The sequence below is a fragment of the Falco peregrinus genome, chromosome 8 (genome assembly GCF_023634155.1).
Source record: "Falco peregrinus isolate bFalPer1 chromosome 8, bFalPer1.pri, whole genome shotgun sequence".
NCBI lineage: Eukaryota > Metazoa > Chordata > Aves > Falconiformes > Falconidae > Falco > Falco peregrinus.
The window spans coordinates 1,178,661-1,206,134 of NC_073728.1; the positions used below are offsets into that span (position 1 = coordinate 1,178,661).

The 27,474-nt window shown below is 40.0% G+C and overlaps 1 protein-coding gene across 1 annotated transcript in view; it reads right to left on the reverse strand.

The window, feature by feature from the left end:
* SPATS2L (spermatogenesis associated serine rich 2 like) overlaps positions 1-24,683 on the reverse strand; it is a 151,379-nt gene extending 126,696 nt beyond the window's left edge. The window contains exon 1 of the mRNA XM_055811506.1: positions 24,661-24,683. The gene's annotated coding sequence lies outside the window, so the exon portion shown is untranslated. The remainder of the gene's footprint in view (positions 1-24,660) is intronic.
* Positions 24,684-27,474: the final 2,791 nt, after the last annotated feature.

The following is a 27,474-nucleotide window of genomic DNA, read 5'->3' on the forward strand; positions in this document are numbered from 1 at the left end:
ATAAAAGGACAGAAGCCTTCCACGTGGAAAAATGAGAGCTGGGATTCACTTAATAGAAAGATGTAAATAAAAAGCACTACCAGAAAACCCATGTGCTGGCTGCTGCTAACACCTGCCAGCACCACTGTGATAACATTTGTTTCACACATGTCCTGGCTTGGCAGGCACCTGATTTACATTTTCACACTTTGTATCAGCTTTCTACACACTTGTTCTCTAGCATATTGTTCAGACATCAGATATCACTGTCATCTCATTTTTCAGTGCTAAGTGACATAACTAGGTTATTGCAAAGGACAAGTCTCTTGCTCTGAAGTACACCTGCATCAAAACACAATAACCTTGAGGTAAAATATGAATGACATAGCACTTTTATTTTTAAAAGCCATTAACCTGTTAACAACTATGAGCCTATTTCATTTCCATATTTCTCCCCACCGCACTATAATAATGAATTCTGCTTGTTTAATTAAAAATGGTAACAAGTAACTATGACTCCACTTGTTGCAGCAGAATCGCACTCATTTCTAGCAGTCCTAGATTTGGCCCAGAAGCCACTGTCCCATTCTCACTTGTCCCATTTTCTGAGGTGCCAAGGTAGGACGGACCTGTACCAGAACCCTCTCTTTTTAATAAATGACCTTACAGTGAGCTGGCCTCCAATGACAATAAATGGCCATAATTATTCTTCCAAGGCATGTGTTTGCTCACCCTGAAGGATGACACAGTGCTAAGAATGCTTTATACCATTTGTAACTATGTAGGCAAGAATGATGGACTGATGAGCAGGCAACGATACTCACGGCTAGTCTCGTAGCTGAAGTTAACTTTGCTTTTCTGTGACCACTGCAGATTTATCACCGAAGGAGTGCCATTAAACACTTATGGTCTTCGGCTTATTTACAGACACTGAAAAGTATTATTTAATTGCAGTATGGCAGAGGCATTAAGTCAGGTAACATATATAATATGAGTCCACACTCCTCATAGAAGGGAGGATCTAAACATACAAAAGGTAAAAGGGAACAGCATTCAAGAAGCACAATGATCCATCCATGGTAAGTCCATTGCAGAGTTTGTAACAGCACCTAGGTATTTATTTTGGTTTTCTGTTCCTGTTCTGCCACGTGAATCCGTGTTTTTCTCCAGAACGTATACTACAGACAGGCAGGAATGTTAAGATTTTCTAGAAGCATCTACCCAGTGCTAAAAAAGGGCATTCCACGGTAAGATTTAAACCATACATGAGACAGAAACAACTAAGTCACTATGATTGATAATGCAAGACAAGAAATACTAGCAACTGCTATGCACAATCCCTTTCTTAACGTGCAGCTCTTAACAAAGGAGGCTCCACATCTGTATGTGGGGCGGTCAGTGCAACGGCGCAGAGACACAGCAGGTCACAGCAGCAGCTATACACCTTGAGTGTAAGAACCCTGACAACCCCCATATACAGAGACATGGAAAAGACTACTGAATAACATCCAGATGGACTCCCAGAGAACGATATAGGCAGGCAACTTGGAAAGGTCTTCAATTTTATGAATTTCGGCAGATCAGCTAGTTACTGGGCACACACAGACACATCAGCAGGCAGCAAACAACTCCTTGGCTCCACAGGCTAGCGATCTGAGCTTTAGAGAAGACTATGAGCCACCAGCTCTTGGGGAGAGGCTGTCACTGACCACTGAAAACAATGCCCCTCCACCAGCAGGATGGATACTCCTGTCAGTGTTAGCAGGGAAATTTTTCTCACATGTTTCTGCCTTGCCTTGTGAATCAGGTTATTCTCATATTAAACAGGTCTGAAGTTCAGAGCTGGCATGAGGAACAGCCCAGAAGGTTTAAACATTTGTGTGGAGTTTGTAGCAGGGGTTTACTCTTTCAGCTTTCCTATCCAAGGTCATAGCTGCGTTTGTAGAAGAAGCAGAATAACCTCATCTATGAGAAAAACCATCGAGATCTTCCTTGTACCATTTTCACAAGTGATTGTACTCACTGCAGGTATCTTTAAAACAGCATGCAGTTATACCTCAATCATTAGCCCACTTGTTTTGTTACAGCAACAGAGCTCTAGGAATGTCAGTGTTGGTACGGCCAAGAGAAAAAGGAGATGAGTACATTAGTGGGACACACAAATGGGAAGAGAATTCACCTCAAGAGAGAAGAGGGCAGAAAAGCCTGAGTCCGTCAGAGTCTGTTCCCTCCAGAGGGACCAGAAGTGCAGAACAGAAACTGGATGATACTTTACAGGCCTCACTATAGGGAAGAAATCCATATGTGCCCTGCTAGGATGGTGTATATTAGTGGATTAAACACAGCTGATAAGTTAATACTTTACATCTTCCTCTATGATGCTGAGACCAACAGACTGTCACTTGTATATAACCGATAGCAAAGCCTGCAACTTCTGGTAACAGTAGGGAAGTTCTGAAAATATCTTGGCTGGGGAGGCAATGGAGTTATGTGAGAATAAAAAAGGCAAATGACTACAAACCATGATATAAGCATGTAGCAGCCCACCATGAGGTGGGAGGCATGGCCTGTCATATTCCAAAGTTCTCTTGGAGCCCTGTTTTCCACCGAGTCTGTGTAACAGGATACGGACCTATTTACACAACAAACACACAGGTCTCTTCTATATACCACCACATGTATCCCAGAATGCAGGCTTCAGACGGACAAAGAGATTGACCTGACTCAGTCACTGAATTGGTATGAGCGCGCTAATTTGACAAGCTGGGTGACAAAGCTTAGCCCTCGGCTACAAAGCATCTCCTGACAGCTCAACGAGTTCTTTCTGGTTTGGGTTAATCAGCTGGTTCCCAAAGGAAATGGGACTGTAACAGTCACAATACGGGAGTAATTTTCTGTGCATGTAGGCTCATGTCCTGTGCGACTTATACGCTTATTAGCAAATTTCCAACAAAGTTGTCAGAGGAATGGGCAGTTCAGAAATAATTAAGAGAAAACAGATAGTTAGAAAGAGGACACTATCTCCAGCATCTGGTTGAGGGAATGGCTTTTGTTAGACATCAGAGAACATAGTTGGAAGGTTACTCCTATAAATTTTGCAACTGTAAAAAAGTCAAAGTTTGCGTAAGTCATGAAGCAGAAATCTATAGAAACCAGATTTGTTAATTCATTTGCTCATTTTGTCCTGAAGAAAGAGAGAACTTCAAAGCTTTACTCAATGGGATACTATTTCCACACCGATTTACCAGCAAAACACAAATCCTATTACTGTACCACATCACATGTAAAACATGGGACTAAATGCTTCTGTAAGTGACTGAATGGTAAGCAACAAACCCAGCCTTTTGCTTAAGAAGCTAAGAGGTTACTTCGGTATAAACAATGGGGCAGATAAAAGATTATTTAAGCATTCTTGGCGCCAGCTTCCTTTCTCCCTTGAATTCTTATTTTAATTCGGTTTTCACTTTAACCATGCCCTTCACCTTTATAGAATTTCATTGAATTAATATAGGAGGAAGTATTTTCTTTGCTGTCCGTGGCAATGAAACACATTGCCTTTGCTTGCTCTGAGATATGGGTGAATCACTAACAGAAGAGCTTGCTGCCAGCATGACAGTTGGTACCACTGTTGGTGTAACTAGAATCATGTTCCATAAACGTGTGACCCTGAGATCATATAAAGACATCTAATTATAACAGAGGGCTGTGTGTTTTATAGAAATAATAAAACTCTACAGGCAAGAGGAAAACAGCAGCATTTGATGAAGGGCTGGGTAGAGGTTATTTTGCTAAGTTTCACCTGATACTGTGCATTTTCAGTGCTGAAAGTGCCATGCACCCTTCAGACTGGCATTAGGCGCCTCAAGCCTGGCTGAGAACATGTCAGAGCCCTGCCGGCCTTCTGCCCGACTGAGGTGCTCAGGGTGCTGTGGAACAAGCAATCTGCCCCTTGAAGCACAAGGGCGGAGTCGTTATTCTACAGTCTTATTTACATAACATTTTTCATTTGATTTCAGGGTTATAAAAAGATCTTGAGGAAGGGCTTTCAAGTCTCAAGCTATAGTTTATGGATCTGATGCACACTTCACTGTCATTCTTCTCGTGTCAGGGGTAAAGCTTACAGATGATGCAGAAAAGCAAAAATATTGTGCTTTCTCCTGGTACTTGTACATCGCCATTCTCCTCTAAGTCAGAAGGTGCCAGCCACAACCCCGGGCCTGCAAAGCCACCCTGGAGAATTTCCTGTGAGGAAAGGGTGCCTGCCTTGGTGGGTCCTGACTGAATACAAAGATATTGCCTTTGCAGAATCTGTGTTCCGTACTTAACAAGATGAAACAGGACATGCAGTAATGCAGGTCACTAAACAAAAAGGCTTTTTTCACCCAAGTTTATGCCAGCTTGAGAAAGGATGTGAGCTGTTACGTGTTTCCACTGGGCAGATTTGAATCAAACATGTTAGCTTTCCTTTTCCAAACACCTGACGAATCCAACGTGACCACATATTGCACACTTTGCCAATTAAACTCCTGTAAGGTTATCTCATGAATCAGCTGCTTTGTCAAAAAGACTGCTTTGATGCTGATAAAGGACGGAGCACAGATAGGTAGCTGTTCATGCAATGGCTCAGCTGCGACTAAAAATACTTAATGCCCTCTGTTGTTTACCAAAATGTTTATTTCCCTTTGCCTATCTGAACTGTTAATGTGGAAAGTAAATTTCAAAAAACAGTAGGATTTTTTTGTCATTTTTATTGCTTATCTGAAAACTGAGCTATCTAATCACTACACAAGAGGAGTATTTTTACAAACTGTAGAAGGAAGCATAGGGAATCAGCTCTGTTTTCCTTTGAAACTACTCATCCTTATAAATATAAACAATGGTATGTTTATATACTTTTTCTGCTACCTGACCTATGGCTAGACCATGCTATGTTACAAATGCAGCCACATAAGCAAAATTGGTCTGATCTAACGTGAATGGAAAACCTCACCTGTAAATCCAGCCATCCATGGCTCTGGGAACTCTTTCCATTACTAGCACCTTAGCACAGGATTGAATAGATGCGGCTTTCAGGTAAGATACTGTATTCTGCACTAACATAAACATACTCAAAGTACTTGGTTTTGCTTATTGGAATGAAAAGGATACAGAATTGCAAAGGGAATCAGGCTACAGGGCTTTTTTGCTGTGGGTACCAAAATTACGTCAAGTAACATGAAAGACTACCCTGCACTGAAAGGCGTTTATATCACCTGACCGGTGTCTAGCATCAGGGAGGAGAAGCATATACGAGGGCCAAGTCAGAGCAGAAACCTCCTCCACAGAATACAAACCATTGTCACCGAGGAAGAGGAATTTACAAGGTTAGGTGGATGTCCACGAGTACCATTCGGTGAGTCTGTGCAAAGACGCCCATGCTTCTGAATACACCAGACCTGAAACAGTACCTCTTAGTTGCACTGCTAACCCAACTGCTACCTGTACAAACAAGAGACAAGCGCCTACCTGAGTGAGGACTTTCAGTCTGACTAACAAAAAGGAAGTGGAGAGAAAGGTGAATGGATCCTTGAAAGCACTACAGCAAGTACCAATCAAACTATTATTGAAGCTCACACAAGAGCTCTCTCTTCAGAGACAGTTCAAAAGAGAGACAAGATATCATGAGCATCTAATACTAGCAAGGTGCACTGCTAGGTCAAGAGCAAGTAACCTATCAATGCTGCATTAGGACACTCTGTCGTAGAACTCACTCTGGCATACCAAGTGTCCGCACTGGGGAGAAAACACCTGCCCTGGACAACAACAGCCCAGCATAGGAAAGAGTCATGCTGAGGAGGCAGCTAAGTGTAACCCTGTTGTGTCCACAGCTGATATAGCCAGGCACATGCTGAAGGGAGCAGGAGTCATAAGCAGATCAACAAACACAAAGGAAAACAACATTTTAAAATGCTTTTACTGATTTTTAGGCCCATGCTTTTTACCTGGTGTCTGTGCCCAGTTTTATTTGCTGTGGCTAAGCTGGTACAGAGTGTCTCAGTCGTGTGTCTGAGCCTTAACTGTATTCCAGCTTCAACCCTGAAGCAATGATGATACTACTTCCACTGTAAATGCCAAGAAAGTGGTAAATAACACTTGGTTTAGTTTTAGAAAATCTAGGTTCATTTTGTATTGCTCAAGTGACAGATACTAACAAAAAAAAAGATAATATTTTAATTTAGAAAGAAACAGTACAGACTGAAAAGGATACACGTTATTCTAGGTTCTATTTGCACAATACAATTTCTTTGGCTCCATCTATGAAGGTAGAATAAAATAAAATTTAAAAAAACCCTCATGACACACAGGCTTTATTTTGCTGACTAGCATTAGACACATGAGCCTCTATCTCCAGTTCTCCATTACAGCTACGGACAAATGGCAAACAGAATCAATTAAAGAAAAAAATGCAGCCATTATTCTGCTTTAACCAGGGATTTCATTAGTTTGCACAGAACGGATGTTTACTTAAATAACAGTGGAGCAACAGTTAGAAGCTAACTGGGAAAGAAAGCTTGATATTTTTAAAGATGAGAAAAATTACAAATTTGACAGTAGTTATAGTTCACTGTCTCAACAGTAAAATATATAAAGCTTCCTGTCAAATGATTTCTATCCAGCATGAGTTTAACTGACACCACTAATTATGATATTTTAGCCTCAGTGTAAGAGTTTTTGTAGAAATAACATTATCATCCTATTAAAAGATTTTTTAAAAATAAGATACCTCAACCTAATTATCTTAGCATCATACAAACTCTATTATAAGTATTAACCTTTTTGCTTCCTTCAGAAACTACAATCAACATCCAACCTGCAGATTAATCTCTTAAATTAATGTTTCCTGGTCAAAGCACCATGCTTTTTCATTTATGGGTTGCAGTTAATTGAAATTCTTCCTTGCCTGCTATGCAGATAATTATCTAAAACAGATTTCACCACCAGAGTACACATGTTCCTTCTGTTATATGGTAAACTGCACCATCATTATTTGCCTCATCATAGAGTTTAGACGTCCCAAACAATGCTCTGCTTTTCATCTGCTAGGTGCTGTATGAACACAGTTATCTTAGCAGTTCAGTATCAACAAAGCCATGTTCACGTTTAAGTGCTCTGTTGCTTAGAACTAAGCACATGTACACACACATCCACACAAAGTATTGAACGAGAAGCAGTAGAGTCAGTCCTTATTGTTAGAGGCAAGAGGGGCATAAAGATGAAACCATTTTATCCAAGATCATGTAAAATTTTAGGAGAAGGAGCAGAAACTGAATTCAGAAGCTTCTGATTCACAACTAGCTCACTTTCACGCTGTTATATTACATACACACCACAATCCAGACTAAGAAAACCTTAAATGGAGTTGTGATAACAGAGGTAGGGTTTCTTAATTGCACAGTCAAAAAAGGGAGAGAAAAATACAGTCCTAGTTTCCAGAATACAATTTAAATACTTTCTCTCTAGAGAAATTAAAAGATGGGGAAGACCGACAAGCTGCAAATAACAACCTGGTAAGAACCTGCTGCCTTTATATACAGCCTTTTTGCGTATATGATTACAGAGAGGCAAGTAACTGAATCATCCCTTTCACATCAGTGGTGCACACAGTGCAGTAAACCAAGATTCTGAAAGAAGCTCCCATGGGTGTATTGAAGCAACTACTTGAAACAGCTATTTTCACATCTTCCTGAAGAAGCACAGAGGTGAATTACAAAGCACAAGGAATAACCTTCCTGAAAATCAAAAAAGCTTGCATTTTAAGGACTTTGAGGAAAAATAACACAAACCTTTCATGTATAAAGTCATTCAAAAAATTAAATGGAAAAGCTCATCTGGGATAAATCTACTGCCCCATTCACACAAAGCAGGACAAAAGCAGCAGGATTTGTTTCCACTGGAGCGGGATTCTGGTGGGAAGTGAAACTCAAACAAGGAAATATTAATCTGGTCTTTTGGGGGAGTTTAGAGCAGTATAAATCAGAGATGGAAAGTGATCAGGACTGAAACAGATGCTGATGAGTTACTGAAGGGGTTCAGATTTGACTACATGTACTAAACCAGGCTGCACCTTTATCTTCATGAAGCAGTCCACATATACTAGTGCACAGTTCATCAAGATTTCTGCCTTCTTCGATCAGCTTAGGGAATTTTTCTCAAAATGTCTCTCAATTTTCCACTATTCTCCAGTAACATTACGGCCTCAAGAAATGGGTCTACCAAGGAGATGAGATCTCTGCTTGTTCATTACTCCCATTGCCACTGCTACTTGTAAACACACCCTTTCATGCAAGACAGAGCTTTCTTCATTACCATCTGCCTTCTCTCCATCTTCTTTCCTGGCTTCTGTACCACCTACCAGTCTGCAACTCATATGATATCAGTGTGCAGAAAGTTACAGTTTGTAGTGATTTATAATCACAGGAAATTTTGAAAATTATATTTTTTGTCAATTTTTGTCAATTGGCGCAGCAGATGAACAGTTTTTTGTCAAGAAATTCTTAAGTAATTGGACTGCTGTAGTTAAACCATGTCCTCACTTACTTGTGACAGTTTATCTGTCAATAAATGTTCAATAATGAAGTTATTCCCCATTTGTCCAGAGCTAAACTGGCCACAGCTATTTTAAGTACTTTATGTTCAAGTGTTGAAATATTATGATGTAGTGCTGCAAGATAGAAGTTACTGATCTATAGTCCTAAATACGCCAATCCGAAGGACTTTTTGTGTGGAGATTTATATAACTAATAACAGATTGTTCTCGTATTTTTATTTCTGTAAGCCTCGGTGCTGTTGCCAATTCATAAAGAAGCTTCAATGTCTGTTCATGCTGAAAGACATTAAGACATAAGGGCAAGAAAATATTCACTGAAGTTTAAGTTCAATGATATGCCATGTGAAATATATACCAAAATGCATAAGCTGTAAATGCACTACATTAAATATTCCAGGAAGATTTACTGGTTATGCTTGTTTAACTTTTATATATATGTGTGCATATAAACATACATACACACACACACATACACACACACACACACATTTCCCCAAAAAGAAACTTCAGAGCCGTGGCAGTATTATCATAAAACCATTCAGATACTGCACATACCTCATTCTTTGGCCTGATTGCTATCACATGAACTTTGAAAAAAGCAGGCTCCTGTTTCTAATTAGTAAGGACATAAAAGTGTTTATGTAGAAGGAGAATCTAGAGAGTTTATTATGCAGAGTCCTGTTTGGAACCAATGTGGTTTTGTTGTGTATGTTAAAACTGACACAGCCAAGTTTGGTTACAGTCCGGTAGAGCATCTGCAACTCATTTATGTACTTTCAAATGCCACAATGATAAATACATACAGTTTTGTGACAATCTGAGAGTTACGTCTGAAAATGAATGAAGAGAAAGCATTCCAAAAGGAGTAAGACTATTTATGAAACCAAGATGGAACTGCTTAGACTGAATTTGGGGAATGCTGAGAATGGAGAGAAGAGGAAGATGTTTAAAATACACTTCTAAGGACTTGAGTGGAACTTGTTTTTTGCTCTCCTTATCCTATAGGAAATTACTCCTGCCATTTGCTTACTGGTGATATGCTTCATTTATATTGTGCAGGCATAGCTGCCTGCCCATGGAAACACATTCAGGCGGATGGGAAATGGAAATGAGTTTGTTGATCACACAGCTGCCATCACTGTCTTCTCACAATTCTCCAAGGGAAAGCTCATTTTGGGTAGACATTCATTCCAGCATAGATCTCATCTACTCATGACCAAACTTCTGACTCAAGCCTGAGCTACAGGCTTATACCCTCTCGCACATGGACAGGACTCCTTCTCAGATGTTAATTTTAATCACAAGAATTAGCCTCACTAGCAATCCTAAAACAATCACCTCAGAGTAGGTATTGTTTAGACTTACCCAAGGGAGTCCTTATTGTCTGTTTTGTTTTGAAGTTAAGCATCTCTTTCTCTTGCTTTGGATCTCCTTCAAGGAGAAAGAAAACCGTCCAAAGCTGGATCTGCATTCATACTCTCACTATGGCCAAATCCAATGAACAGTCCTGGTGGTAGAATTGCAGTATAAGGTCTTAGGGTGCCAGTGACCTCTAACCTGCTTTATCCAGTCATACAAGCTCTAAAGAAGGACCTGAAACTCATACTTAGAAGGAATGTGTTTGGACAGTCGGAATTATGCACTTCTTCACTATTGCTGTCAGCCTCTTTACATTTTTTCTTTCTTTTTTTTTTTTTTTATGACCAGAAAAATTGCTCTAGATATTCAGCGTTTATCAAAAGCCAGTAACAGCCCCCTCTGAAACATGGAAAAATGCGTATACTTGGATGGAAAATTTTAATTTGGCAGGCTATAAGTTATATGGCTTCCAACTTCCACATCAACAGGGACCATAAGCTAACTCCTCATGGGTGACGTCTTGTCAGGAAAGTCATGTGATCGCTGTATAGTTTCTACTTAGTCAATAGTTATCAACATACTTTTAGGTCTGGATTTACACAGCCTACTCTATTCAGCTCAAAGCATTTCCTATCAAGTCCAGAGGAGAAATGTTCCAGTCAACCATAGCCAGACATGCAGCCCATAGGTGGGCAGCAAATGTACCTTCAAACCAGCCTCAGACCTGCTCTAATTTACAGTGGAAGAAGTAGGAATGGGGCAAAGCTAGTTAAAAAAACTGACTGGCTTGAGAATTATGTGAGCAAAATTAGCTGTGACTTCTTGCCACAAGTTCTTCTGCAATCACAGCCCGGAGGCCTGGGTATAAAGTCCCAGTACAACCATGATGGGTGGGCTGTACTGCCTTCTTTCAAGAGACTGGAAAAGAGAAGGCATCCTTTTTGTTTTGTCTGCTCTCTCACTTCATCAATGGCCATATTTCACTATAAATACGATGCCACAGTGAGTGTGAATATATGTCCAGCTATGGACGTTTATCTCCTTAGAGCAGATCTAAACCTATCTGGGCAGAGCTTGCTGAAATGCTGATGGGAAAAAGGATGTCTGAAACAACAACAACAAAAAAAGAGCAAAATCAACAGCAATAAAGAAGGCTGAAGCTGCACAGGTGAGCAAGGGTATGTGATCTGAGTTAATGTCCTCCTCATTGTTCTGCATGTTAAAAACCTGATCAATAACAAACAGCAAACATCAGCTCTGTAGCTCAAGCCATGTTATCTCCATGGTTTATATTCTGAAAAATGAAGTATTTATGTTTTGTGCAAAGTAAATGTATGCCTCCACGATGGTAAATTAATTACAGCCCATACATTGGGTACTATCACTTTCTGCTCAAGTGCCTTCATGGTGGATTAACCTAAGCCGTTTTACTTTGCATTTGTGATAGGCTAGGCACACGCTGGTTTAATTTGTATTTCTGATATGCAGGGCCCTGACATAACCTAAATGCACATTCAAAGAATTTTATTTACTACCACGCAGCAAAAGCACTTTGTAGGATTGGAGTGAAAGGTGCAGGGAGAAAGCAATGCCAACACAGGTTGCTTTGGCAAGAAGAGGACACATCACAGCACAGACCTTAGTCTCATTCTTCCTAGCTTACTCTCGTATGACTTCATTGCTTCCCACGGTGCTACTTGTGATTTTTGCAGGTATAAGCAGGAGTAGAAAAAGGTGCAGATTGCCTGGCAACAGTCTGGTGAGGAGTGAAAAAAATAAACGTGGACCAGCACCACTGGGAGGAGCTATGATCCATCTTGAAAAAGAGGTGGCCATGAGTGGAAGAGAGAGAGTTTTGAGAGTCCTTAAAACATGACGTGTGACAAAGAAGTTTGCAAACAGCTGGCTTTGTACATACTTAGCCCACACAATGTTGAAGCAGTACTGTCAAACCACTTATTCTGCAAAACAACAAAGTTTTGGGCACATGCCCATGTAACAGAATACAGGGATGAGTCAATCATAAACCTAGAGGTGCTCAGTGAACTAAACAACCGAAGAGTTCACATGTTAGCGAACACTGAGAAACACACCCAAAAATCATCTATAACTGTGTTATCTTTGTAGGACTTCTGATAGAAATACTTTTTATTCTGTTCACTCCTCTGTAATTGCAGGTTTGGTAGGAATCTAAATGCCTTGGCTGAGAAAAAGAAAAGGGTACAGCAACTGAAGTGGCAAAACCCGATCATCATTATCACCCATGCCTGGTATAGAGAGTATTGCAGCAAAATACAGGCTTCAGTTGAAAAAAGCTCAACCAGCAAGTTATTGCCTGCTTTTAAAAGTGTGTTTCTGGGCTCCAAAATCATAATTTTGTCCAGTACAGAAAATTATGCCTTGGGAGTGTGTGTGTGTTTGCCACTTGCGTTGACATTCCAAAGTCAGGAAATCGACTTTGTAACTGGCTAGTTAGTCAGAATCTATGACTTCTGCTACAGTAGCTACCCATCTTTGTCTGGTTTTATGTGCTGTGTAGTCTATCGAGATTCAGCCAAGTACATGCTTTTGTCTGGCAACTCCAATGAGAACAGGGTTGGAAGACAAAAAGGAAAAGACAGGATCTTGATTTTTTGAACAACTCTTTGTTTGATGGGACACATCGAACAAGTGTCCCAATCATACCCAGTCTACTGACACCATGACCAAAACATCTGTGCTTCCATGAAGGCACACAAATATATCTCAAGAAGACAGGCTCACTCTCGCACTACCATCAAATTGCAGCAAGCAGTGAAAAGACAACGATATCACGGAAGTACCAACCAAGCAATGTTTATGCTGAAGTTAGGCACACGTTAAAGATCTGGAACAATGTCTTGTTGGTATTACTGAAAAAAACCAAACCTAGTTTAAGAGAGTCCTATAAGGTTAGGAGACGAACCCTTAAGCAGTGCCAGGGAATACATGTGATTACTCAGGTAACTTTCAGCTCAACATTCAAAGCCATCCCCTCAGTGTCCTGAATGCCTCTGGGACCAAGATGATTAGTTCTGGGAGCACATTTGCCAAATCACTTGGCACAGGTTGTACCATAGCTGCTCTCTGAACAAAGTTTTGGCAGTGACACTGGGATATGCCCATGCAGCACTGTCCAGTGCTCTGCAGCATGACTGGAGCCAGCCAGGCTTCCTGCAGCTGCCACAACCATGCCAGCCAGCCCGCCTAACTTGCAGCGTTCTTGAGAGTACAGGCACTACAAACAGGATGGCCAGAACCATATCTAGAACATCTGTACTTCCCCCTTGCAGGGGTGCAGGTGTTTCCATCTTCATAATGTGCTCCACCACTAGTCTCGAGCTCCCACTACTAACCCCTGTTTTGTTTAACTGCTTATAACAGAGATCAGAAAGGAAAAATTCCTTGTAGGGAGGATTAGTAATTTAGTGAAAGCCTGCACGGACAAAAAAAAAAAAAAAAAATCTGCCATAAAATAAAGCATGACCTGGAGTTTTCAAAGGACTAGCAAGGTTTGAGAGAAAACAGGTACTCCCAAGCTGTCACTGCCCTTTGCAGGGATCCAGCTCTGTGGAAAAATGCAATGTTCTGACTTGTGAATCTAATCCAATTTATTTTTTTTTAACTAGGCTGCTGTCCAAAGCAATATATTAAAGAACTTCCTTGATTCACATTTATTTTCCCATTTTAGCTTTCTGGAAATGGACTCTGCTGACCACATTTTTTGTTTGGGTTATTCACCATTTCCAAAAGTAATGAATTGTTACTCATTTGAGGGGTGGAGTGGCAACTTTAAAGCATGACTCCTCACAATACTGAATTTATTTTTCATTTGCAACTGATCAAATTCTGCAAGTAGAGTGTGGAAATTTGCAGATATGACTAAGTCAATCAACCACTCATGTGAACCTGGAAACCTCAGAATTTTATTTTTTAAATGCTGTTCCCAGCTGCAATGCATGCAGTTTTTAATGTGTTACAGGACATTGCATTAGAAGTATGCAGATTTCAGCCAGAAGCTTTTTAGTATGCTATTGCAGACAGTGCATCTCACGCCTCCCTGTCCCTCTCCCTCTTGGATTAGGCATATTTCCTGAATGATCATTAGGCACATATAACTAATCTCAGTCACCACCTATTGAGAAATGAAAGAATTAAGCTAGTTGATATTCACAGATCACTTCATAAATCAGACCCGTCTCAAAGGCATCGCTCGCTGCAGCTCAGCTACCATTCCCACGAGGAGGGTAATAAATACTATGTTTGCACTGCAAGTTTTGTCAAGATGAGATAAGACGATTATGTAGTGTGAGAGACTGTTCTGATCTACCTGATGCCGTCAAAATTCCTCTGCCTCCAAGACAGAAACAAAGAGTTACCACAACCATAAAGAAAAACTACAGCAGCAGTAGTTATAGAGGCTTGAAGATCCCTTCGAAGGTCCCGAACTCCTCACAACGCAGCTGGCAGCACAGCTGCCATCACCAGCACTGCCCCATGCCCAGACCCACTTGGTGAGCCAGCACTGCTCTTCAGACGGAATGGTGGTGGCCACCAGGTACCGCCTACAGACAGCCTAGCTTCTCTGCACTACACTACACACAGACAAGCGGTGTATGACAAGGGAATTAGAGCTTCATAAACTGTATGCTTTTGTGTCAAACGGGCAAAGGAAGAGCTTCCTTTGCACTTAAAGAAACAGGAAAATTTTGATGTTATTAACTTACTAGAGTTAACTACGCTTTCAATAGCAAACTATTTTCTAGCTTCTTCTAAAACACAGAAAAAAAACCCAAACCAAACAAGAACAAGAAAGCCCTCTTCTTCAGAATAACATTGCATGATTCTGTATTTTTAGATTAAAGAGGCACACTGGCAGAGCTATAAAATACATAAACACAGTCATAAGAAACTAGTTTGCTTGTACCTCTAAACCCTTCTCTGGGTTTTAAAATGGAGGACTTCTTCCTTGTTTTGAGCACATTTCCTCTGGATTTCATGAGGTGAGGGCTTCCTGCTGCTTGAGAAGGTTCCCTTTACAGAATGCTGAACAATGAGTTTGGAAAAGTTTTGATTGATAATAGCTTACATATGGTGTTACAGAAAAGGAGTCTATTTTAAGTGTCCTTCTTCTCTGAAAAGGCATTTTAAAGAGCCATCATGTGCTCTAAACTTGCTGGCAACACGTCGAACCCCATCTTAGAGCCTGCCTCTGGAACTGCTCCCTGGCCTGTGATGGAAACATACTAGTCCACCATAACCCTTACTAACACTCAAAAGAGTGGTGGAAGTACATTTTATTTCCTACGCTTGTGAGGTTTTAAGAATATGGCAGGACTGGCATGTAACACGCAATTCAGAAGGATTCCTAGAAAACATTTGTACACTGTTGTCAGGTACATGGATCCAGAGCAATAGATGAATGCATCTTCCACATAAATTCAAAGAAAGGGAAAAGACACTTGGTTATGGTTCAAGCCTACTCTCCTCCCTAGTGTTCTGACTTTTTAAAATTTGATTATCATACATTATTACAAGGAAATACGAGTTTTAGTTAAGGAGATGTTTTGAAATGTATTTGACCAAATATCAGGGAAAAGAAAGTGCATGAAAACTTTTTATTAAGATGAGTCTTCAGGTCTTTCTCCCTTTTCATCAAGATCTAATCGCAAAACATAACATTAGAGCACATTGTCATCCAAACATAATCATACATGTTGGCTTTCAGATAAGAAGTTCGTATTTCTGACCATTATCAAGGATTCCAGGAATTATTCTTTCAGCAAATAACAGGCAGGAAGGACACAGTGACCTTGCAACACTTGAACCTGCATTGATAGCAGTTTGCCAGCTTAAATTTTGCCTACGATTTCCACAATTACACAGCATTTCCTTTTCTAAACAGTTACATTGCTTTATAAAACTGTTTCTGATTATTCACAGAAGGGTGAAATAATCCCCATCAACTTTAGTGATTACAAAAATTTCCAAGATAAAAGTAAGATTATCCTTATCAAATTCTGTAAGAAAATAAGTATTAGTTAGTAGCCATTCATAAATGTTTTTCTAAATGTCTACAGCTCTGACAAGTCACTTGGAACAAAACAAAAAAAACATGCAGAAGGTGGGGCTCTTTTTCTTATGAATTCCCTCTGAATTCACTGCGTTTTCTATCAATATATTATCAACATTGTTCATGTACAAAACCATTTGTTCATGGTAACAAGAGCACTAAAAATTATCTGTCATCTGTGACAAGTCACTTGAGAAAGCAGATGAGTGTTTCTGTTCCTGTTTTCTGAGTATAAAGTTTTGTGTAATGGGAGCAATATAAAGGACTTTAAAGCGGCTGGTGTGGGAAGGGAACAATGGAACAACTTACCTTCCTTCAACCATAGATCAGGTTCTTAATTGTCACATAACGATCAGCAGATATATGCATACAAAGAATTAAACTTTAAAGTATTATCAGAGTAAAATTTTTCCTCCATGTAAGTGTATGCTGATAAGTGAGAAAACAAGTGTTTTCATCAGCTTTACTTACCCCACAAGGCTTTTGCTGTCATCAACAAACATCAGAGGTTCAGAAGATGATTCTCCATCAGAAGATGATGGAGAAAGATGGTGGTTATCAAAATTGCAAACTGTTACCTGGTTTTGGTTAAACTACTTCAGAGCTTGCATACTTTTTCCTAGCATCAGCTTGAATTAACTACAGGCTAATTCCATAAATACACAAGGCCAAAGTTATCTCTAAGGTACAGCAAAGATTATTTTGATCTAAATTAAAACCACCTGAATTTTAATGCAAACTAATGAAAAAGTCATGTGTACATCCATTCATCCAAAGTTCAATATTTTTGAAATTTCAAGACAGTATTGGTGCCTTCTGCCTGATTCAAAGAAATGTTTTATTATGGAAGTTAACTTCACTGAGCTCGTAATGCAAATAAGTAAATGAACAAAACAACTTAGCATTGGACAGTTCATAATGTTAGTATCATTGTTGACATCTATATTAGAGACAATTGTGCTCCTCAGTCTTTTAAGCAACGGGTGACTTCATACAGCATTCATAGCATTAGCTTGTACTGGTAAAATGAAAAGCATTAGTTTAGGCAAAAACCTTGGCAGAAGGACGGACTTCAGCTTTACATCATAATCCTATGTAATAGATCATGACATTACAAAGGGCAAATACCTCAGTGTCTTACTGACAGGTCTTGCCATTTTAGAGGTATTTTTACACTGTGATATTTTCCTCATCCTTGTGAGAGCTCTTCCTTGCCCCTCAGTAAAACTTCCCTTTTCCCTTCTGAGCAAGAATGCAAGTAGAACCTTTTAGACATGTGGCACAATGTATTTTGCCAATTCAGGGAATATCAAGGAGCCCACACACAAACTCCTTTTCCCTGCTACTTCCAGCTCCAGGAACAATGTTTACTAGAAAGGCAATTCGTTTCCCTGGAAGAAAACAGGGAGTGGATAAATGCTACCACCAGGGAGCATTTAATATTCTTCATAAACAGTCAATTCAAGTCAGCGCATGCAGACTCAGAGAATGCAACTGCGATGCCAAGGAAAAACATATGCTTTCTATACAGAAACAATAAAAACTTTCCAAAACTGTCTTTCAAGATTCTCTTTCTTCTTCAGCCTGAGCCAATGCAGTCTAACCACAGGGAGTCATTTGGGAGAATCATGCAAAAATGTCTGCCTCAACTGATGCTGCATTGTTCCTTGCAGCATTCTGAAGCAGTTTCCTTTTCAGCAAGTTACGCTCAGTACATCCTGCGCTCCATTTATTTTTCCAGCGAAGGTTCCCTAACACAAGCGAGTTTGTCTGAAAGACTGTTGCTCCATTCCTTGTCTCTGCTGCCTCTCCACGTGAAATACCATCACTTCAGTGAGAAGAGATACACTACATCTGTTCTGACTCCCTTTATTACAAACTAGACAAACGGGTGGCCTGCCTGGAAGGGGTCAGAAGAGAGTCTGGGTCTTGCGTAGCTTGAAACTTTGCATCTCAAACCCCAGGACTGCAACTGACCGATAGCTTCAAATCAACACTCCCATCCACTGTTTCTCTGCAACATTCTTCCCCTAAGCATCTTAAACGGCTAATGCTAAAATTAGCATCCAGAAAAAAATTGTCTCTCTCTTGTATAAAAAAAGAGAGTAGCTTTTATTGCTTTTAAAGGAATAAAGATAAGACAGTAAGATGGCTTTTGAAGAGAAACAACAGACTTACCAACGGGAAGTTCAATTGTAACTAAAACAGTGACACACAGACCTCTGCATAGGATTGTTTACTTACTCAGGCATGCTTTACAGTCATCAAGCAAGCCCCTTCCAGCCAGGTAACAGGCAAGCTGAGGGTTAGGATTTTATTCTCAAAAATTTCCTGTATTACTTCAGAATCCTTGTTAATTCCTCCCACCTTCCACAGATATGCATAAATGTATATACACACATGACTCGAGGTGACCCACACAGATTTTAATTCTAGGGCAGGAACTAAAACAGTCAAGAGGTTTTTCTGTTCATTGAAAAAAAAGCCATCCAGTTTCATTGTGTAGCCTACTTTTTCATCTAGTGAGAAATAAATTCCAGAACGGCTGCAAAAATGGTCTGTAATCTTCTAGATAGGGGAATACAAACCAGGTAATTTAAGTACAAAGGCATCCTTTTTTTTCATTTGCACATACATCAAACATTCTGAGGAACAGTATGCCATACAAGAAAATCCTTCTGCACTCTGAGCTTTCTACCAGAAAAAGTAATTGTCAGGTGCTGATCTTGCATATAGCCAAGGGATTATTATGAATTCTGGCCTCATGGAAAATGTAGTTTTAGAAAGTAGTAGGGAGTTTTGTTAACAGTTTTATATATATATATATTATTATTTATGTATTTATTTTGAAGGGGAATACTGAGAGACTGTCTGTGCCCAGTGCATTCAAATTCTCCTGGGCTGGGAGGATTAGAAATGCTTTCCCTTCCTAAAGAGGACTGAAGAAAGCACACAGAGTAAACTTCTGGTACTTTAAATCCCCCTTAACCAGAAAAAGTGGAAAAGCTTAAGCCTCCGGCGACAACAGCTAACAGAATTGCATTTAGGTGGCTTTGACTTACAAAGCAGAGTTTGGGCAAGAATGCCACCACCTCCTTAAAGTAAGGTATATGCCACTTAGGGAAAGGAAAAGAGAATCTCAAATGCCACCACACAGATAACAAGATCTAAAGCCCTTTTTTTATTTTCACAGGCAGGGCTGGTGAACTAGCTCATGCTTGTATATCATCTCCACCTGCAAACATGAGTAAGCGCTGTTATCAGCTCCTGTCTCACATAGATCCTAAACCTCCACCTCCTAGCATAGAACTGGGGACACTGGATCTGGAGGATACACAGTCCTAGACTTCAATGTCAGAGAAAAGCTTCAAAAAAAAAAAGCCTTTAATGAGCGTACAAGTTTAGAAAGCCAGAATAAAACAAACCAAAAGCAGTCAGATCTCAGAGCTTAGTTTGTTTTACAAATAAATTTTACAAATATTAAGCCACTACCATCATTTAGGACTGCTTGTGATCAGCAATACTGGATCAGAACAACAATAACAAAAAATTAAGGGGAAGATCAGTATGTTATACCAGGATGCCAACAACTATGCAGGTGATGGTCTGATGTAACAAGATTCACTCAGGGACAGTGGGCTGCCCAAGCACCGGTTCAGCTGCAGAGACCAGGCTGCACCAGGAAGAACTGCTGCTAAAAGGTGGCACAACCCTGCAACCCAGCACTGCAGGGCAGATTACATGCGCAGATGGAATACAAATGATTTCTCATGCTTCCACAAGGCACTTGACTGCTGGACCAGTCCAATATCTGAGCAAAGAACCCAATGACTTCTGAGCAGTCTGTACTCCTTTGGGAGCCCAGTCTTGCACAGTTTTGTTTGTTTGTTTTTTTTAATTAAAAATGGCAAAGAAGTAACAGAGAGAACAGGTAGCCAAGGAGGGGAAAGGAGAGGAGTAAACCTTCCTTTGCCTGCAATTAAATTGTTTGCAGTGTGGAGCACTTCAGAGCATTACGCTGACTGCTGCCACATGAGGATCCTGGGGAGAAGCAGCACATGCTGCAGCAGTACTCAATTCATGAAGGTGCGCATGATGAGTTTTTAATCACCACTGGCTATTGTCTCTTTTCCCTAAGAAGCACAGCTGTTAACCAGAGAACTACATAAAGCAGGAAGTACCTTCCACTTTCCTTTTCTAGTGTTTCAGGAACAGTAAATGAGACTGGGTCAGGAGCTTATAAATAAGATGAAGCTTTAAGGTAAGCTAACAAACACAGGAGAGAGCTTGCAAGAGAATGAGCACTGTTTCTTCTATTTTGGCAAGTAGTGCAGTTCACAATTTGATTGCTGAACCAAAATACTCTGTGTTGCACTGTAATTCAAGCTCTGCCTCTTTTCATCAATGTCCGGCACATGCCTTCCCCCCAGCCTCCCATCCTGACTGCCAGGAAGGTCTAACTTTTGGCCCTCTGCCTATCCCAGAGGACTATTAAATAGGAAAGAGAATTATAATGTAAAAAAATAAGCCACTGATACTTAAGTCTTAAATCAATATTAGAACAGGAAGCTTTCGTCTGGTATATGGGTCAGGGAAGTATTTGAAGCACAAACACTGGGCAATTTGATTCATGGAGAGGGCTGGCTCAGAGAGCACTGCTGCTCTCAGGAAAACAGCATACAGCTGCTCTGGGCAGCCAGGCTGTCCACCACGTAACACCACAGAGGCTATTTTTCTGCTCCAAGACCATGCTAGGGTAGAACAGGTCTGGTTTCACGCAGCTTTGGACTGCACTCACAGTGAAGAGAGGAAAGTCATTGTTCCTGCTCTGTGACAAAAGCAACATGCACAGTAAGATTCAAGAACACGTTCCAAGTAGTTCTTTAGAAGACTTACCAAACTGGGAAACTGAGGATCAGATTTATAAAAGGAATCTAAAACTGGAATTATAAAGTCTGCAATGTGACCAGGCACTCTGGTCAAAATTCTGGGGAAAAAAAGAAAAAACCACCCCAAAACAAAACCCAAAATAAAAAAATGAAACCAAACAAAAAAACCCCAACCAACCAACAAACCAAAATTTCTAGAAATTCACAAAATATAAAAGGCAAGAGTAAAACTATGCAATCCATGGTACTTATACAGAATATTTGGTAGGACTGGGGCTAGCACACTCAGCAGCACCTTACATTGCTGAGTGCCCAGGCCCCTTGGTGAACGGCAGCCTATTCTGAAGCACGCTGAAATCAAAGGGAGTCATTTATAGGACTGAATAGGTTTTGAGTCATGTCTTATGTGAGCTGACTTCAGCAATGCAACTGCCTAATACCATGCACTGAGTCATTGAAAATCCCTAGGTACTCAGGCCTTTGGAAAGACAGAGCCGTCAGGCTTTAAAAGCACATGCTAACGGCAGCACAGATACTGGAGACAGACTGTGACTCGACAGAAACTGCACTAGGCTAAGCCTGGAGAACAGTGCTCCCTTGCTGGCTCAGCAAGGGAACCTGGGTACTCAAGACCTCCTCCACCCCCTCCCCATTTCCATCTGTAAATGAACATATTAAATAAAATGCTCTGAAAGCTGCATGTAAAATGGGTTTTTCATTTCTCAGCGATTTAGAAAGACCGGTTACAATGGTTGGCTTATAGAGCACACATACATTAACATTTCTGTATGTGTACAACACCTTTTTAAGGGTGATATATAACTTAGGTTTCTGTACCTTATCCTCATTACAAATGCACTGAGGGATTAGTGCCTTACATATGCTGTTATATCACTGGTCGTGAGCTGGTTAAACAGACATATATTCAGGAAAATATCAAGCAGTGTAGCAAGCATAAACAACAGTTGTTACTCAGGATTTCATTACACCTGAGAACTAAACATGAGGAAGGTGAGCAAAATGGAAACAATAAACAGCAGGATTATTTTCCCAGTGTGTCATATATTTATATATGCCTTCTGACCCCTCTGAAGTGTTTATGCTTTATGCCACGTGGGGACTTCCTTTGGTGCTTTTATTTAAAAAAATTGCTTAAAGGTGCCCACACACAGCTCCACAGTGCATGGTTTAAAAATTCTGGAAGACCCATCCCAGTACAACAGTAGTAGTCACGCAGCAGCTTGCACACTGTCTGAAGAAGTTCCATGCAGCACAGTCCACTCTTGCCTGGGACGACAAATTCAAAATATGAAGAATTACAAATCCATATCGCTCCTCAGTACTCTCTTCTCAGGGACAATACTCCTCTATTCCCAAAGTGACCTTCCTTCCACATTTACTTGGTGTTGCTCTCATCTGCATTGGTGGAAATCACCACTAAGAATACTAGGATGGTATAAGGTGTTGAGAGTAATGGGATGGGAATTCTAAAAAGCTATTTAAACAAGTGATTAATAACTGTGCTACATTTAAATCCCCTGAACACATACAGTGTTTCCTATTAAGGACCTCTGATCCACATTTAGGGCCACACATTCAAATATCCACTGAAAATACAATCTTTCTGGACGATTTCTAGGGGGAAGAAAAAAAACAGAAGAGGAGAAAGCATGGAAAACAGACACTGAAACTCAAAAACAGAGCTGTTTCACAAAGGAGCATAAGAAACTCATCTAAATTAAGCTGTTACAGCAGACTGCAGGACTAACGCGCAAATGTTTGATGCATACCAGAGAACCTTGAATAAGAAAAGGCATGTGAATAAAATATGACTCAATAAAATAATTCACGCTGAAATGACGGGATTTTAATGATGTGCAACTTCAGCCCTGTGAATATGAAGCAGAAAGCACCTCAGGCATTTAGGGCCCTGATGACAGAATTACAAATTTATTCAGTGATTTACTTTATGCAAGATTATGCTGGATGCAGCACTTGGCAAAAAAAACAAACCAAAAACCCCACAACACACAAAACCCAACAAACAAACAAAAAATAACCCAAACAAAACCCACAGAGACCAGCATATCAAGATGTGCTCTTCATCAATAATCAGCCCTACCAGTTTAAGAACACCTGAAGTGACAGCACCAAGCCACTTCCTTCAGATACCCGTGCGCTCCAAATCGCTGTGGAGTCAGTAAAGGCATGCTGCAATAGTGCTGTCAAGACTACACAAAGAAGTGCAACAGAAATGCAGGCAAGGAAAATGGAAATATGTGAAAGTGTGTATATGGATTTCAAAACACTTTTTTTCAGGACTAACTTGGGAACATGGAGAACTGACGCATGTGGGAGAGGGATGTGTATCTGCATAAAAGCTCCAAAATAGTTCCCAAATCATGCAGGAAGAAAGCAAGAATGGTAAAACAATTACATATGGTGCTGTTCACAAAGAAAACAGGAAATATAGTTCACTAGAGAGAAATACAGAAGACTACTAAAACAGGCAGCCTGTTGTGAATGCAAACAAGAAATTAACAGATGAGAAAGCAATTCAAAACTCCCCCACAACGGCTCTTACAATCCACAAAGCCCAGCAAACCAGCTAAGGAGCAAGCAAGCAACACTAGATATCTAACTGAATCCTCTTTGCTTTGCAGCTCATTCTACACCTAAATTGTACAGGGAGAATTCTTTAAGTAGATGTCTAGTGAAAGTTCAAGAAAAATTTTAGCAATAAAGAAAGATCACGTAAATGTAAGTTACAGGAGCACTGACTTAGTAAAACTACACAGAAGCAAAAGAAAACAATTAGGACTTTTGTGCTCAAACAATTGGCTGGATTACTGCTTGAATGAACACAGAAATTTTGCATATCAAATAAACCCTATTGAGAGTTAGGATATCCATTTACATAAGAATATGACTAGAGACCTGTGCAGAAGTGGGCATGCACTGTGATGTTGGACTCTACTCAATTTTCAGAATCACTTGCATCCAGACAGGCCTTGAATTCCAGTGACACAGATACGCCTGTCCCAGCAGAAACATGCAGACAAGCAGCAAGATAAGAGCTCATGAAAATCTGAGGACAGGAAGCTATTGCTGGCCTTGGCCTTCCTCTGGCATTTTTTGAATGTCTGAATCAGCAAACTTTTTTTTTTTTTTTTTAAAGTAGCTTTGGGCATAATCTTTGAAACAGATTTTTTTCCAGGTTTTTTTTTTTTTCTGGACATAGGATGAAAGGAATAAACATAAAGAAAGCATAAGCAAAGAGAAAAAACGGAAGAGCATACTGAATATAGCAGAAAGACCAGGAACACATAGGGTGAAAAACCAAGTGAAAAGATACTATATACTATATGTATATATAGTAGTATATATATATAAAGATATATATACTACTATAGGTATATATTACTATATTATATATAGTATTATATATATTATATATTATATACTTAATAATATATATTACTATATATTACTATAGGCAATGTGTCATTGGACAACAAAAAACAAAACCAATAAAAGCAACCCAAAACCCCAAAAAATCCCAACCAAACACTGAAATAAATCCTTACTGGTCACACACAGGGTCAGAAATAATGCTAGGGAGAAATCTCAAGTACTCCTTGCTCCGATGCTTAACAGTGGAAACGAGATCCTGCAAACCAAGCTTGAGAGTACATAAATAGAAGTATGAAATTAGAGGAAATTATTCCAACACCAAGTAAATACAGAAGGCTTACCTGCAGCGGTGTGCTTGGCTCTGGTTAGGGTATTAGAGACACCAAGGTATTAAAGAAAAGGCAAGCAAATGACTCTATGACTGCAATGAGATTAATGCATCCGCGAATGAGTACCACCAGTTAACTTCCTGAATTAGCCGCTGTACAGATGCAAGGTTAGGAAAGAAAGGGGTTGTGTGAAAGTAAATAATTAGAAAAGCAAGATGACTATTTGACTGCAGACTTAATCTATCAGTCTCATGAGAAGGCACTGACTGCAGACAAGTAACCTGAGGTCTTGCAAATTAAGGCTTCAGCAGATGTGCCTTCACATTTTAAAGCTTTCTCAAGACTTCCCTCACAACTGAGGCAAATCAATAAATGCTCTAGATTTAGTTTCTTACTGATAATACAGATTATCCTACTTTTTTAATACAAATTCAATAAAAAATCTATTGCCTATTTAGGCTACCAACAGGCTAGCGGAAAGGAGAATTTCTTGTAGGATTCTGAGGTGGGCTCCTGACAAGAGCAACTATAACACTGAAATTTCTGAGAAAAATGAATACTCATCTATCTTTTTGCAGAGATGAGCAACATCCAGTCAGTAGAGAATACATCCAGTCAGAACACTGATTTTCTCACAATGTTTTTATTTTACTGAGTTTTTTGAAACTTACTTCCATTTCAGGGCAGTTACAGCTGCTGCTCTAGAGTCACAATACATACAGCTTCCTCTTCTATATGAATCTTGCACTACCATCCACCTTTGATCCCCTTCCTCTCTCTACTTCTGCTATTATAATTTCACAGATTTTGCCAGAAGGAGCCACTAGATCACTTAAGCAGATCTCCAGTATGACGCAGGCACTAACTTCCACCCAGCTACCCCTGCTGAAACCCATATACCTCGGTGAAACAAAAGCAAGACATTCAACTGTATACTGCAGGAGACCCTGCAGCATGAGCTGTACCCAGGGACACTGTACTAGCAGAAAACTGGGCAAAAAACACGCATATGATTCCATCAGGAAATGACAGCCTCCACTGCAGAGAAAGACAGTAAACCTTACCAAAATAGCATTCAAAAAAACATTTTTTCCAACCCTGAATCTGAAAGTAGAATATGAAACACATAAGAATGACTGGCCAGATAAAGAATCCACTTTTCCCTTAGACGTCTATGCTCTCTCTCAGCAATCAAACGCTTTCTTCAGCTCTGATGAACGGCTGGTGTCTAGGAGAGAATAAAAAACAAAATACAAACAAACCAAAGCCATCACAGAATAATGTAAATGATAACAGAAAAAGCCCTCCTTTACTCACTACTCAAGGCTACCTAAGATTTTTATTGTCATTACTGTTTTAATGTAACTGAAGGTTGATATAAATTCAGACTCAAAATATGATCTGTCAATTTGCTTCTGAAACTTTAAAGTAGATAAAAATCTATAATCCAAGCCACAGTGAGTGCACCATCTTTACAAGTACTTGTACAAATATTTTACTATCCTCTTAGACAGAGGGCTGGAACCTTATAGCAAGAGTGAAGTCACACAATTTAATTGTCACCAGTGGGTTGCACCATGCTTTCCTAGGCAGAGATTGAACCACAACAGCAGGAATGATGCCTTATGAAAGCACTTCTCAGCAGAAGTCCATACAAAATCCTAACCTATACCAACAACCAGTGCACACTGCACCCAGAGGATCAGTAATTTCTCTCTTGTTCTACCTTATGCAAAATACCTCTTATCTCAGAGAAAAAGAAAGGTGACTTAATGACATTAATTACAAAAACATAGGGAACAGGCTACCAGCTCAGAAGGCTGTGCTATAGGGGGCTGAGCCTGAGGTAGACCTAAGGGACAGTCACCCCATTTGTAATTAAAAATGACAAAGTGCCTAACTAAGCTCATGACAGATTTTAATAATATATGTACTTTGAACATACAAGAAATGAGAGATTTCAGGCAGCTGCCAATCCAGAGTAGATCACTTCATGATTTAATTTCCACCCCAATCTAGCCAGCAGTGATTAGATGTTCATCTGTTTAATGGTCAGTGCCTTGCATGACATGAGTTATGGACTACACAAATTCATTGTCATTAACTTGCTCTTCACTTTATATCGCAGTCCCTCAACCCTGTTCCCTCTGAAAGTATATTAAAAAATCCCCCACATCATTATTTATATTCATCAGCTCTCAGTTTACACAACAATAAACACATTATAAAAGAGTAACACCACAAGTAACAACCTTGTTTGTTGTTCTGCAGATAAGAAGCACGAAGGTCCTCAGTGTAACGCCACCAAGCACAGAACCAATGTTCTGACAGACCCCTGAACTTTCACAAGGCCACTCACTTAATCTAATTGCGCCACTGAAACTTCAGTTTCCAGACGTGGCAGCTGGTACTCGAGTTATGGATGCTGCACTTGCCAAGTGGTTCCAGAAAGTTCAGAAGAGAGAGATTATCAAGGCATTTCTTCTTCTCCCCTTTTTTCATTCTAGATTTCTAGGGATGTGCCAGCTGCTAATTAGTGTAAGGCAGATATAGCCTGTAGGTGCTCTGATTTTCCACAGCTTTATCTGGGCAGCCTCTTCCATACTGCCCCAATCAGACAGTGAAACCTCTGCAAACTTAAGGCTGGACTTCAGCTCTAACCTTGGAAACTCAGATCCTTCCCTCATACATGAATCAGTCAAAGTACAGCTTGCTATGTAAAAGGTTACTGTCAACGCTAAACATAATTTAGAGGAACATTCAAGTCACCGCTTGTTTCCCTAAGCATGCCAAATCTCCCATGTCCTTAAGGCAAAGGGCTGCATC